General features: G+C 36.9%; 1 long non-coding RNA gene across 1 annotated transcript in view; it reads right to left on the reverse strand.

The window, feature by feature from the left end:
* Positions 1-7,208: 7,208 nt before the first annotated feature.
* The window catches only part of LOC132648722 (uncharacterized), a 50,113-nt gene continuing 41,952 nt past the window's right edge, over positions 7,209-15,369 (reverse strand). The window contains exon 4 of the long non-coding RNA XR_009587103.1: positions 7,209-11,203. This is a non-coding gene — a long non-coding RNA (uncharacterized LOC132648722). The remainder of the gene's footprint in view (positions 11,204-15,369) is intronic.

Genomic DNA, 15,369 nt, shown 5'->3' on the forward strand with positions numbered 1-15,369 from the left:
TTATTGAAAGATGTACATTGATTCTTATCATTTATTTTATTTAATGCAGTTTTCTTGGATCTATTTTAATAAATGCAGATTGTGCTGACAATATTCATTTTTCACGTGTGACATCTTGGATGTGTTTATTTTTCATTTCAGATCGAAGATTAGCATTCCTCCTAATTTTCTCAGTAGGGCTTTCTTTATACACACAAACTGATGTTTCAGGAGTTAGAGTACATTTTTTGATTTTCTTCTGACATTAAAGCTTTTGTCAATCTGGTATTATTCTAAAAGGCTTGCCTTTATAAGTTACTTGATCTTTCTCAATACAACTTTCAATACCATTGTTTAAATTTTTTTTTCTAGTGTCTTAACTGTAATAGATCATGGAGGAATTCTTTTCCAGTCTTGCGTATTTGGTGTTCTGTAGTACTCTTGTACTTTGGCAGGTATCACTTTTATTAGTTTTGGGAAATTTTTTTCTATACCTTTACTGAAAATATTTTCTATGCCTTTGCTGTTAATTTTTCTTCTCTTTCTGAAAGGGTTAGACTAACTTTGTAACCTGTTTGTCTTCTAAAGCCTATAGCTTTGAGTTTTAGGTTCAAGTTAAGCTAAAGCCTCTTAGTACCTTTCCATAGAATGGAGGAATGTGACCCTATCTGTGAGGACAGATATAAAAAAAAAAAGGCAAGCAAGCAATGACCTTCACTCAGCAAAAAAAAAAAAAAAAAAAAAAAGGGACCAGACCCTTGTCTTTGTCTTTTCTTAGCAATGAACCCAGACTTCTTCTGAGTAGCTTTTGACCTGCAGCCAAAAGTCCACAGCCCCTAATCTTCAAGGATGAGCTAACCACCCCCACCTTAAATTGCAGCTGCATCCACACTTGGCAGGACTGGCCAAGCTTGAGCACCTAAGACTAACCAGTTATCTTACTTTATAGCTTCCTCATCCAATCCTAAATTGCCAAGACTGCAACTTCAAATCTCCCGCAATTTTTCTTTTAAAAACCTAAAGGCTTTTGTCTCCGGGTGCCACTCTTTGCTGACCGGCAGGGTGACCCCATTGTGCAATGGTTAATAAACCTCTTGCTTTTGCAACGAGTCTTGGTCTAGGGGAGTTTCTGGGAAGGGCGCGATCTTGAACTCCTGAGCTGTGAGACCCCAGGTCTTACATTTCTATGATCAAAATTCAGAGATTTGACCTTTTCTTGATATCCCCAAACTATCCCACGCTCCATTCATATACACTGTTAAGTTTCTCCTTGCCTGTTATTGATTGATTCAGCTCCTCTACTTGGTCTTCTATCTTTAAATCTCTGTTTTTAGCATGGTCAATCCTGTTAGTGTTTCCTTGTTTAGAGGTTTATATTCAATCTATTGGGTTTTGCTTTCCAGCATTGTTTTGAAAGGGTTAGACTAACTTTGTAACCTATATGTCTTCTAAAGCCTATAGTTTTGAGTTTTAGGTCCAGGTTAAGCTAAAGCCTCTTAGTACCTTTCCAGAGAGTGAAGGAATGTGACCCTATCTGTGAGGACAGATATAAAAAAAGGGCAAGCAAGCAATGACCTTCACTCAGCAAAAGAAGGACCAGACCCTTGTCCTTGAGATAGCATTTCTTAGCAATGAACCTAGACTTCTTCTGAGTAGCTTTTGACCTCCGGCCAAGAGCCCGCAGCCCTAATCTTCAAGGATGAGCTAACCACCCCCACCTTAAAGTGCAGCTGCATCCACACTTGGCAGGACTGGCCAAGCTTGAGCACCTAAGACTAACCAATTATCTTACTTTATAGCTTCCTCATCCAATCCTAAATTGCCAAAACTAAAACTTCAAATTTCCCGCAATTTTTCTTTTAAAAACCTAAAGGCCTTTGCCTCCCGGTGCCACTCTTTGCTGACCAGCAAGGGTGACCCCATTGTGCAATGGTTAATAAACCTCTTGCTTTTGCAACGAGTTTTGGTCTGGGGGAGTTTCTGGGAAGGGTGCGATTGAACTCCTCAGCTGTGAGACCCCAGGTCTTACAGTTTCAGTTTAGGTTTTCTTTAGAAAGTCAAACTTTATTTTCAAGTTATAGATTGACTTCCCTATGAAATTTTTTTTTGTCTTCTTGTTCTTTGAGTACTTTGACCATATTTGTACTCATTATTTGAATTCGTTGTCTCTAATTTCTTCTGATCATTCTCATTAATGACCATTAACATGGGATTTAAAATATTTGCAGGTGACATTTAATCTTGGTTTTACTTGTATTAAAATTAGTTATTGATTAGTTAAAACATAATTATATAATTTCTGCATTGGGAGTTCACTTATTGGTTTCTATTTTTTTCAAATCACCTTTTATCTTTCACCACAAGTGTTTACAGTGTTCAAAATGGGGGAATTCACTCCAGTCTTGGGAACATTTAAACACATTTAAAAACATTTAAACATGACATGCATGTTGCCTGCAGAAGCCATAAATAGGCATTTGAGTCTTCAAAACTGTAGTTACAGAAAGTTGTGAGTCACCATGCCAGTGCTGGGAATAAATCCCAACTCTTCTGGAAAAGCAGCCAGTGACTTCAAGTGATGAATCATTTCTTCAACAACAGTGTTGGACCCATGATTTACTCTGTGTGGTATTTAAGGATACAATCTTGACTCAGGTAATTTTTTTTCTTGGCTACAGCCCATGGCTTTCAACTTTTAAAAAAGAATCTCCAAAAAGTTTCTTCTGGCAGTGTAGAGTGGGCCTAAACTAGGGGTTGTCTCAAATGTGGATAAGGCCACTAAATATTGTTAGTAAGGCATGTTGTCATTATCTTTCAGTCATGCGTGGTGCCTCCAGATTCCCTGGGTCTTCCAGTTTTAGTTTCTAAAGGGTCTATTGTTGTATGAAGTTTTGAGTGAGACCCGAGAGAAATACATGTCAAGGGGAAGTGTAGACGTATATTTTAATTTTACTCTTATAACTTAGAAATTGACCGATATGAAAATAAGTATAATATTGGCATAGTTTACTGTTCTAGCTAGAGATTAAAACTTGGAACTCAAGGGAGCACCGTTACACATTAAAGAATCGGGACAGGAGCCTATTTTTTCCAGTCAATACCATCTGCTTACTAAGTAACTAACTTATTTTGCTTCAGTGTTTATCCTTAAATATGTGTGAGAAACTAATTTTCTGCATTTCATGTTCTTTTCATATTATGATGTCTGTATCATCAATAAAGTGATTGTATTTTTATAATCACTTCACACATTATAAAAATATTTTTTTGTCAGAAAATAACAAGAATAAAAAAAATTTTACTGCCCAGTGACCTGACCTGTGGGCTAGTGGAACAGGGTCTACCTGAAAGAGGGAGTGGAAACTGATAGGGACAGAGGTGTGAAGAATGAGGACCAAGATAATTTTCTGATCAAGGTCCCAGTTTACTGAACTTGCAAAAAACACTTTTAAAGCAAAGGCTTACAAGCAAATTTTCTCACGGTAACAACTCATCTGCATCACCTGGCAAGGCGTCCGAGGATTCACTCAAGGTTACACAAAGTTTGCTATCTGGTTCCCAGAGTTGCACGGAGCTTGCTATTTAGTTCTCAGACTCAGAACACCCCACTGCAAAGATTGCCAAGGTCAGGTTCTGAGAAATGGAACTTTAGATTATACCCATATCTGCCAAGGCCAGGAGGCAAAATTCCATTTACCAGACTCTTTCAGCCCAGTCCTGTTACCAGGACATTTTCTCAAATCCATGTGTTTAAGTGTCATGGATATCCTGAATCAAAGAGTATTGTTGAATAATTTGTCAAAAAACTGCCTATTCTTCTGGCTGAGTTCTCTGTGTCTAAGGGAGGGGCAATTATGCATTGATTGAAACACGGGTTTGCTTTATTATCCAGGATTGCACTGAAATGTGACATACTGAACACCAGGTTTTTCTGTTTTTTCATTACATACAGTTTTATTATAGACAGTTTCTGCTATTACATACTCATTGCATGTTGTTAATCTGAAACAAAAAATAAAGTCCCAACAAGCCATGGTTTCTTTTTTCTTTTTCTTTCTTTCTTTCTTTCCTTCTTTCTTTTCTTTCTTTCTTTCTTTCTTTCTTTCTTTCTTTCTTTCTTTCTTTCCTTTCTTTCTTTCCTTCTCTCTCTCTCTTTCTCTCTCTCTCTTTGACCTGTTAACATTTCTTAATATAGTACTTTTTGTTTCGTTTTGTGTTTTTGTCACTCTACTCATCCATCCTTTCTTAGATGAGTCAATTTATTTTAGGGGCTATTCTTTCATTACCACATCACAATACACAGAACATTCACTGTCCTAAACTAGGGGTTGCTGGAAAATAGAATTCTACTCAATATAGCTTCCCTCAGACTATTAGGTGAAAGAACACACTGTAATGCCTTTAAATTGTTATACTTTTTTTCAGAATGAAGAAGGATTTCTCACACACCTTAATGATTTCAGAACATGGTAAGCAGTTGGTGAAGACACTGACTTAGGTGCAGGAATGAATTACAATGATGCTTCTACTCAAAGATTAACCCAGCATGGGGGAAAAAAAAAGACTAAGAGTCAAGTAGCTCAAATCTCAGAAAGTAAACAGGGGACTTGGTTATTTTTACTGAACTTAGGTAGATAATTTGGAAATGAGGAATGCAGCAGGAATATTGTTTTTCCAAAGTGACCAATAAGCTGATTGTGCTGGGTGCACTCATCATATTGTTCTACATGTGCAAATGTGTAATAGAAGAAATTTTTGAGGCACCTATAGTCAGTAGACTCCATTGGTTGTCTTTGGATTGAAAAAGCATGATCCCCTTATTGTCTTTGTGTGTGCATGGCATGAACATTTTCAGGCCTTCTCCTGATTCCCTTATCACAGTAACCTCTGCTGTAGCATGTTTTCATCAGCCGAAGGTGTTTTCATATGAAAAGTTCCTTGCTTCAAACTTGGCCAAAACAGCCCAATCAGAAAGTTGATCCCTGAAGTTACAGCTGTCTATATTCTTGGCTGAAATCATGGTGCCTGTGGTTAGAAGATCCGAAACATTTTCCAACTTGTTTTCAAACAAAATACAGGACCCCAGATGCAGAGCCTAAGGGAAGAAAGAATTTTATAACTCTCAGTGGCAGCGGAGGAAGTGTCAGGAAGAACTTGGGGTGATTAGTGTGACAGCTACACTCGTTAACAAAGTGAGAAACACACATGTTCACAAAACTTGAGGTGAATTACACCTGCTGGACATTGTTAAATTTGTATTCACTAGTCTTATGGCTGAGTCTGTATGTATGTTAATATGATGTTCTGGATTTTTATCTTCTGGCTCTTGTATATTCCCAATTTTGTCTGGGCCTTTTCTGACAATGACTGCTACATAACCATAAAGGAAGGTTTTTACCATCAAGGAGATGTGATGACTGGCGCATTTTTTCCTCCTCATGTTTATTACACATGGAACAATGTTCTTGATACAAAGAACCCATGCTATTTTCAGGATGTTCACATACAGTAAGTCCAAGTATTCATTGTACTAGTGCAGAATTCTTGTGACTTAAAGGATTTATAGATTAAAACTTGTTTTTCACATTCCCTGTTTTCCATTCTCAAATCTCTTCAAGCATCTTTTCCCTTTTTTTGTTTCAAAGAAAAAGTAGTAACTTTTATGTTACTCATTTTGCTTTTTTCATATGACAGTGGAACTTGATAATCTTCTTTTGTCATACTTGTAGTGCCAGACTATTTAAATATTTTCAGTGTTATGATATTAGAGTGTGGATAATTTAATCTAAGAATGAGCTGGTACTTCTAGGCTTTCTTTAAGTCTAAATGTGCTTGTGAGAAGAGTCGATGTTGCTGAATGCAGAGACTACTGAGTGCCTGGAATGCTGCTAGACAAGTCTTGATTGTTTCATGCAGATGATTTCACAACAGGACTGCCACCATGAAATTTGGGGAGCAACTTTGTACTCCACACTTATCTTTGTATATCTGATATTTTTTGCATGTCAGTGTTTTGTTTTTGTTCATCTTTTTTATTCTCAGATCTTAAAAGTTTACCTGTTTTCCGTGTTCCCAATTCTTTGTCTCATTTATATGGATGATATGGATGTATTCAGCAAGATGCTCTTTCTGTGAGGGTAGCCACTTAAGGCTGTCTTTAGCTTTTCCTAATTTTTTAAAATTCCCTCAGTTTGTGTTTTATTGATTTTATTTCCAGTTTCAGATTTTGAACATTTTTGTTTATTTAGTTAGTACTTTTTCTTTTTTCTTTTTTTTAAGAGATTTAGTTATTTCCTCCATTTTTTTGTGTGTTTTCCTAGATTTGTTTGTGAAATTTATTCATTTTCTCTTCAAGGACCTCTACAATCTCTACAGTTTGTGTTAATATCCTTTACTTGTGCTTCAGATATGTTGGAATATTAAGAGGGTGTTGCAATAGAATAGCTGGGTTCTAGTGTAGACAGATGTTATTGATTGTACTGTTATGTCATCACCTAGGCATCTGAGTTTGTGATGATTATGTATCTAGGAGCTGATTTCTGAGCCATCTTTCTAAGGTGGATGTTTGTTCCTTTCCTCTCAGGATTTTTGGAGATTGTGGTGGTTTTCTTCTGGTGTCCTGAACCTCACTGGCTCCTTCAATCCTTCCTCCCTCTTCCACGAGGTTCCTCAAGTCCTGTGTCAAGTTTGGCTGTGGGTCTCTGTATCTGTTTCCATCACCTGCTGGGTGGAGCCTCTCAGAGGACAGTTATGCTAGGCTCCTGTCTACAAGTATAACAATATCACTAATAGTGTCTGGGGATGGGTCTCAAGTTGGGCGAGTCATTGGTTGCTCTTTCCCTCAACTTCTGTTCTTTCATTACTCTGCACCTCTTGTAGACAGGACAAATTTTAGGTTTGGTTTGAAGGTTTAGTGGGTAGGTTTATGTTCACATCTCTTCAGTGGAAGTCTTGTGTGGTTACTGGAGGGGGCCATTTCAGGTTCCATATCAACTGTTGCTAAGGAGTATTAGTTAGGGTCACAGAGATTCCTGGAAGTGTTCCTTGTCCTATGTGTCTGGCTCATACCAGAGACGTTCCTAAAATGAGTTTACACTTATACAAGTCTGGAAATTATTTTGGTGATTTCCAAGAAAATTAGAAATAGTTCTACCTCAAGATCAAGCTATACCACTCCTGGGCCTATATCCAAAAGATGTTCCACCATTCCACAAGGATACTCACTCAACTATGTTCATAGCAGTTTTATTTGTAATAGTCAGAAACTGGAAAGAACCTGAAAGTCCCTCAATGAAAGAATGGATAAAGAAAATGTTATGTTTACACTACAGATTACTACTCAGCTATGAAAAACTAGGGCATCATGAAATTTGCATGCAAATGGATGAAACTAGGAAATATCCTGAGGGAGGTAACCCAGACCCAGAAAGACATGTATGGTGTAAGTGGATATTAGCCATAAAATACAGGCTAAGTATGCTACAATCCACAGACCCAAAGAAGCTAAGTGACAGGAGAACTCAAGGGAGAACACTTGAATCTCACTTAGAAGGAGAAATACAATAGACATCAGAAGTGGATGGAGGAAAAGTGGGTGGGTAGGGATACAGGAAGGATCATGTGTGGGAAAGGAAGAAGAGAGAAAGAAGAGAGAACTAGGAGAGAGATTGAAAATAAAATATTCTTTTGACAAACATTCCTCCGCTGCACTTTAACTATATGGTAGGCACATAAACATTCAATATGCACAGAATCAGAGCATGTCAATCACTCAATTCAAACAATATATTAAAAAATGTATGTTGTTTTCTATTAGTGATTATATACAAAAGTGAAAGTAGGAGCTGGAGAAATGGCTCAGGGGTTAAGAGCACTGTCTGCTCTTCCGAAGGTCCTGAGTTCAATTCCCAGCAACTACATGGTGGCTCATGGCCATCTATAATGAGATCTGATGTCCTCTTCTGGCCTGCAGGCATACATGCAGATAGAACACTGTATATATAATCAATCAATAAATTTTTTAAAAAAGTGAAAGTAGGGTAAAATGTGATAACAATTTTAAAAATAAAATATCACTGATTTAATATTGTAGAATAAGGAAAGCATATTTCTTTTAAAAGAAGGGTTATGCTTACATAAATTAGTTAATGAAACACACATTATACACCTTAAGTCAGAGATAGAATTCTATACTTGAAGCATACATTGTACAGTAGAAAAGAAACAACAAAACGCTAATAATAGAAGCAAAGAAGTTAAGTTGTGATTGTTGAGAAGTAAGTTGAGAAAATATCTTGAGAAAAAAAATGATTAGAGTTCCATGATCACCAAAGTAGGAAAAAAAGGAAAAACAAGACATCAAAAGAGATTTGATTCTACTGAAAACAAACTTGATAAATATTTAGCTCAAACTATAAAACAGAGAAAATCCATTGATAAAGTGATGGTTTTCATAAATACACAAGGGGTTTTAATATAATAGAAATATGGCATTATAAACCAAGCTCCATGTGTTTTAATTTAAGATAAAAGTCACAAATACTTACCAGCAAAGTATTCAAAACCTAAGTTTTGAATACCTAGAAATATTTCAACAGTTCTCTCCATAGATGTTAAAAAATAATGCTATAGCTAACTGCAGCAACATATTACTACTGAAGAATTTAAGACTCCAGAGTTTAATGGCATTTATTATTTCACAAGCATTCCACATATGAATCAAATTGGAATACTCAATGGATTTTCTGAAAAAGTAAATATGGGTTCCAAATCTGAAAGCACCATATAACAAATGAATTTCAAAGAATATAGTTCATATTGTACAAAATATATAACCAGAATTGGGAATTTTTTCATAAGGTCATGTAAGAATCAATTTAGGATTATACAATATAATTCTGTAATCTTATGGCCTATTGAATAGATGTAACTGAGTCACACATTCAAAGTGCTGGTGTTGAAGATGTATCATTGTTTCCAGCCATGTTGTATTCATTTTGTCCTTTTTTTATTAAAAATAAATAAATAAATAAATTCAATGTAATTGATTTGTCTTTGAACTCCAGAAGATTGTTTTATATTCTCTGTGTAAACTGAACCTTATGAAATCACATTGTCTTTCAAGCATCACTTAATCAGGGTCTGATTTTCAGAAGAGGTTTCATGGTTTAGAGTGACAGCAGAAACTCTATTTTTACATCTCATTATTTTGTTAAAAATGAAGCCTCTTACTGCAAATGCTTAATTGGTAAGTAGTTGTTGTTTAGAAACATAGATCTCAGGAACAGGATGTGAGAGACTGACCAGATGTTTTATAGGCTCTAATGCGTATAATGCATTGGAGCAGAGGCAAACAAGGAGAGTTCAGTTTAGCAACAGGCATTATGTAAGATGGAGTTTCTAAAACTCAACAGCAGATTAACATGGATCTTATATAATTCACTGAGAAAAAATGTCTTTCTTACGGAAGTGGAAGTCATGGATAATTGACAATGGAAGTAGAGATATTATTTTAAGTAAGGTCAGGTAAAGACTTTGAACCTGTTCATAGAAACCATGTTTGGATATTCAGTAACTGTGAAGAAAATTTACGGCTCTATAAAAACAGAGGATGTTAAAGACTCTTATTCTAGTACCATCCTAAACACCATGAGTGTAAGTGAGAAGTAGTTGATGTAGTTTGGACATCTGCAGTCTCTTATGTGGTATGACTGAAGAGGTGGGCTTTTCAGAGGTGGGTAGGAAGGTTTAACTCCATGGATGCTGTCATATTTAAAAAGCAATATAAAAAGGGAGAAGGCAGAAAGAGACTAGTCTGCCTTCAGCAGAAGTTACTGTTTGTTTCCAATAGCAGAGAAAGTCATTCTCCAGTTGGAAAAAAAGGGTAGCTGTGAAAAGGGGTACGGGACCCGGAGTTTATGGGGGGAGGTCGGAGATGAAAATTTAAATGCAGATTCATGTGCCTATGTGCTAGCCTCTACTCCCTGAGTCATTTCTTCATATATGCCTATTCTATTTTAATAATTCCTTTGTTCTGACTACCATGATGTATGTGGAGGTGGGTGACTAATTTAGGAAAGGGCAGTGAATGAGAAGGGGTTGGGGCTTCAAAATAGAATCAGTAAATTTCAGCAAGCCTTAGTGGAATTAAAAGTTCTTTGTCTTGGTGTAAACATCAGCATTTACTTACCAAGCCAGGGATACCTGATTATGGTCAAAGGAAATTTCATCTTTTAGGCACAGGTCAGAGGGGCTACATGAAAATTAGGGATGTGACAAGTTTATTGCATGCAACAAGAGTTTTAACATCGTTATCAGAAGCAGGATATGATGGGAGGTTTCCAGAGAGAATACAATTGTAACTGCCAGGATACAATGACATCTGCAAGCTCTAAGGGTACACAGAATTAATGTCTAATTAATTACATGTTTGCCAAGCTTCTCTATGTTTTCCTGACTTCTAGGGAAGACAGAGAACACAGGTAGCCTGAATGTTCAAGTGTCTGGGGGAGTTCTTTAAGTGTTGGGACACACTGAAAGGGACACAATGCGTCAGAAGCTAAGGTCTCTAAACTAAAAGTCCAATGGCACATGCTTCTTCTCACGCCAACTGTATGCCAGGCCAAAACCATAATTCCCCACAGGCCCTCCCCTTCTTAATTCAAAGTATACAAGTCAAAATTCAAAGAAGACATGCAGAAGCAAATCAGCTGTAATGCTTCTCCGCATAACCAACTAAAAAAAATCCCAAAGAAATTCCTATGGACCACATTTTAGAGTCCAATTAAAATTAGAAAAATAATGACCAAAAATCTTTGATAGGTTTTGCACAGCAATGAAGGAGGGAAATTTATCTAAATTTCAGTGCTGAATAGTAAATATTTCATCATGCAAAGCCTGAACATGAGTGCCTCAGTTGTCATGTGACCATCTTTGCCTAGGGAACAGTATGATCACCAGTAACCAATGTATTCAATAGAGACAACACAGCAAGGAACAGCAACACCCTTCCACCAAGACTTCACCAACTCTTTTCCCTCAGTCACTAGTTTCTTCATCTGAATCATTGCTGACAAGGAGACTCTTTTTCATGGCTCAGTGACTCCACCACCCCCATTCACTTGACTTTCTTCAGGTCTAGCCCCCGCAGACACTTTGGGCCTTCTTCGTCCATCTTCCATGGGTCAAGTCAGTCTTTCAGGTATCCACCTGAGTTTTCCACACCCTGAGAAAAAAACAAACATAAGCTCAGTTCCATTACTCGATCTGGGCAGTTCCAATGATATGACATAACAACTCTCAAAAGGACCATGATTATGAATTTGTTCAGGAGGGCCCAAGAAATTTTCTGTAGCAGTAGACTGTCCTTTCCCAGTTTAAAAAAATAAGTATAAAAAAAATAAAAGATACAATACTATTAGGGATAGCCATATAATGCTTCTCCTCTCCTTTATTTTTAAATAATATTTCAGTTGTCCATTGCTTCTTCCCAAAGATTGATGCTGACAGTTATATGGAATGCAAGTGATGTGGGTTATAGCATATTGCTGTCAATTTTTTTTGAATGAATTCTCTTGAAAGAAAAGACTTGGCAGTATATACAAGAGCACTATCAGTTTTTAATCTTTGACAGGAACTAAAATAGCTGTCTGGCATGCTGAATTAACATTCTTGTATGTTAGTTGCTTGACAGTAATTACTGCTGCCTCTCCATGAACCATCAGGTGACTGATGGTCTGAAAAAAAGATAAAAAGAATCTCAATATGGCTTATCAGGCCCCTCTGTAATTTTTTATAAGAGTCATTAGCACTCAGTTTTAATTAAAATTAACAGCTTAGAAGGACTGCAATGGAATAGTGTTTAATATCAATATCTGGAAAATCACTTTTATAAAAAAGTGTAAAGAAATACAACATGCCAGCAGAAAATGCAGCTTCCATTATTGTACATGAATGAAGTATGCTATCTGGGGTATGATAATCCTTAGGGTGGGCCACAGGACGAAGAGAAATCAAAGAGCATAAATCTCCAGTCTGCACTTTTTCTAGATTTGAAAGTCTACGCTGGATTTAAAAATACATTTATTATATTAGACACATAGATGCTCTTTACAAACATAGCTGCTGTGCATTTTAACTACACATATTATTTGTTGCAGTCCTGTGTGAGCTCTCCCACACATGGTACAACATCTGCACACAAAAGCCCCCAGTACTCACACTAACCAACAGCAGCGGAAGTGAGTTTCTTTTTCATCCTTATAGGGAGCCATACTCTAGCTATTGTTTATTCTAGCTATTATTGACCTGCCTCATTGTCAAAAAATCTTTAAAATAATAAAGACATTTTAAAATTTCATATTCTGTAGGTCTCTGAAAGTTTTGAGGACTTACCTATCTTTACATAATCAACCGGTCTACAAAATCGTATCTATCTGTTAAACCTAGGATGTATACTCCTATGATAAATTAGACGAGAGACGGACATGACTATGAGTTGATTAACTAGCAAGTAACTTTCATTACCTAATACCTTAAACAGTTCAAAATTATAGGAAGTAAACTTGGATTTGCGTCAATATACTAAAATTTACCAATGTATTAAAGATAGATTTTTGCATAAATATACAAAATCCTATACCAGAGTTAAAAATAATATTATTTGGAAATAACAAATAAAACCTTAAGTTGAGTAGATTCAACAATCTACCTTTTGTTGTATTATTCCTATAAGATATCCCTGTATTCCCCATTATTTCTTTCCAACCCCTTTTCTCCTTATCTAAGAAGGAAAGATAGAGAAAAGAAAAGGGCAAGAGAGAAATCCCTGAGTCTAACCTTGTTTTCTCTCTGAGTAAGACCACTAATAATTTATAACCATCTCCTAATAACATTAAATTTTCATAGCCGCAGAAAACAGCAAAAAACCTACCCAACCCCCTTTAAAGGAAATTGGACGTCACTCTCATGAATTTTTTCTAGCTGACTTTTTGGACATGCAAAAATCATATAAGGGGGCCCAAAGGAATTAAGACAAATGGTTAATTAAGCAAACATTAACATTTGTGGTCTAGTCTTTGAATGCTAAGAAATTTTAGGCTTAATAGAAGTCCTGTTTAGAACAGTCTAAAATGCTGCAGCAATTGAGATTAGTAGCTTTCTTCAAAGTTCTCTTGGGAGCAGGCTTTGATGAGAAATAGCAATTGAAGCAGTTGAGCCAGGAACAACCAGAATATTGAAACATGCAAGATGCTGGAACAGATGTGTCAACTTCTCAGCATGCTGAAAGGATGAATTCTGTCAGGTCTGATCCAGTGTCTCTGGTATCCAGTCTTTTTGTTCCGCAAACATACAAATTCTCATAAGTATTATACAGTCCTAAAATTATAAATGTATGAGATGTGCAGGATAAAACTAAACTGTAAACCAATTTTATCTATGCCAATTAAAAGAATGGTATAATACATTTTGAGGAAATTGTAGCCAAGGATTTATTGGTCATGTATTGTTGAAGTTTGGACTGGAGACATTTTTATGTCTCAGTCAGTTTCAGAGTTGTTCCCATGTAAAGGGATCAGCACTTTATGTTACATTTCTGTTTTAGTCTTCCTGATTTTTCTCTTCTTGTGTGTGGCCAAGATCTTCAGGCAGTCTTCCTCTGTCATATCTGATTTTTATTAGTTTTGATGGAACCCATAATTTCTCTTCTCCTGTATGAATATATACAAAACCTCTTCCCCAGCCTAAAACATTCCCTGTTCTCCATTTTGGAATTAAGAACTTTATATGCTGTTCTAATTCAGCAGTCCTTTCTAAATTCCACTGTGTCTTAGCAGGTGTGCTATTTATCTCATTTAAACATTTTAAAATTGGCAAATCCCAATTTGCAAGGGCTTTTCCAAAACATTCACCATCTCTGACAAACATGTAACCTTAGGATCATGCTCTCCAGAATTTAAGGCAAAAGGCCACTGGAATTCTGGATATGAATCTATGGCATGGTGCATGTGTTTCAGTTCTCCAAACTCTGTAAAATGGAGCAAACCAGCCACTGTATGATCTTTATCCAAGACAACACTAAACAGGATTTGCATTCCTACTTTAGCATATAGATCTTTATCTAGTAACTGAACTTTAAGAATATACATATAATATCCAGTCTGACCAATTTGGCCTATAGCTAAAGACTCTGTCTCCAGCATCTGAATGGGCTGCCATTTTGCAGTATCTTCAAGCCTCTGTGGATTTTTCTCAGCTGGAACCACCTCTTTTGGTGTTATTGTAAGTACCAGATTGGATTGCTCTGAAGGACTCTATTTTGATTCAATGATTCCCCCAACCTCTGTTCTATGGCCTTTAATTTAGCATCTATTTTCTCAGTCTCTTCTTTCTTCAAGTCTGTCTTATCTTGACCTTTTCCAAAGAGGATATACAAAACTGAAATCATCAGTGAAAAATTATTTGTATGCAAAGAGAAACAAACTCAAACGGTATCCAGAAGCACTGTGTCACTGTGTCTTCCTCCATTTTCAACATAGAAAATTATATTTTTTATTAAATTTTTGTTTTTATATTAGTTAAAGTTTATTCACTTTGTATCCCAGCTGTAGCCTCCTCCCGCATTTCCTCCCAACCACACCCTCCCTCCCTCTTCTCCTCCCATGCCCCTCTCCAAGTTCATTGATAGGGGAGGTCCTCCTCCCCTTCCATCTGACCCTAGCTTACAGGTCTCAACAGGTTGCATTGTCTTCCTCTGTGGCCTTGTAAGACCTGGGGTCTCACAGCTCAGGATCGTGCCCTTCCCAGGAACTCCCCCAGACCATGACTCATTGTAAAAGCAAGAGGTTTAATTTAACCATTGCACAATGGGGTCACCCCCGCTGGTCAGCAAAGAGTGGCACTGGGAAACAAAGGCCTTTACGTTTTTAAAAGAAAAAATGTGGGAAATTTGAAGTTTTAGTTTTGGCAATTTAGGATTGGATGAGGAAGCTATAAAGACAATTGGTTAGTCTTAGGTGCTCAAGCTTGGCCAGTCCTGCCAAGTGTGGATGCAGCTGCAATTGAAGGTGGGGTGGTTAGCTCATCCTTGAAGATTGGTGCTGTAGACTTTTGGCTGGAGGTCAGGAGTTACTCAGAAGAAGGATTGAGGCCATCTGGATTCGTTGCTAAGAAACACTATCTTGAAGACAAGGGTCTGGTTGTTCTTTTTGCTGAGTGAAGGTCATTGCTTGCTTGCCTTTTTTATATCTGTCCTCACAGATAGGGTCACATTCCTCCGTTCTCTGGAAAGGTACTAAGAGGCTTTGCCTTAACCTGGACCTAAAACTCAAAACTATAGGCTTTAGAAAACATATAGGTTACAAAGTTAGTCTAACCCTTTCAGCCTGGCAA

This window comes from Meriones unguiculatus, chromosome 17 (assembly GCF_030254825.1).
Source record: "Meriones unguiculatus strain TT.TT164.6M chromosome 17, Bangor_MerUng_6.1, whole genome shotgun sequence".
In the NCBI taxonomy this organism is placed as follows: Eukaryota; Metazoa; Chordata; class Mammalia; order Rodentia; family Muridae; genus Meriones; species Meriones unguiculatus.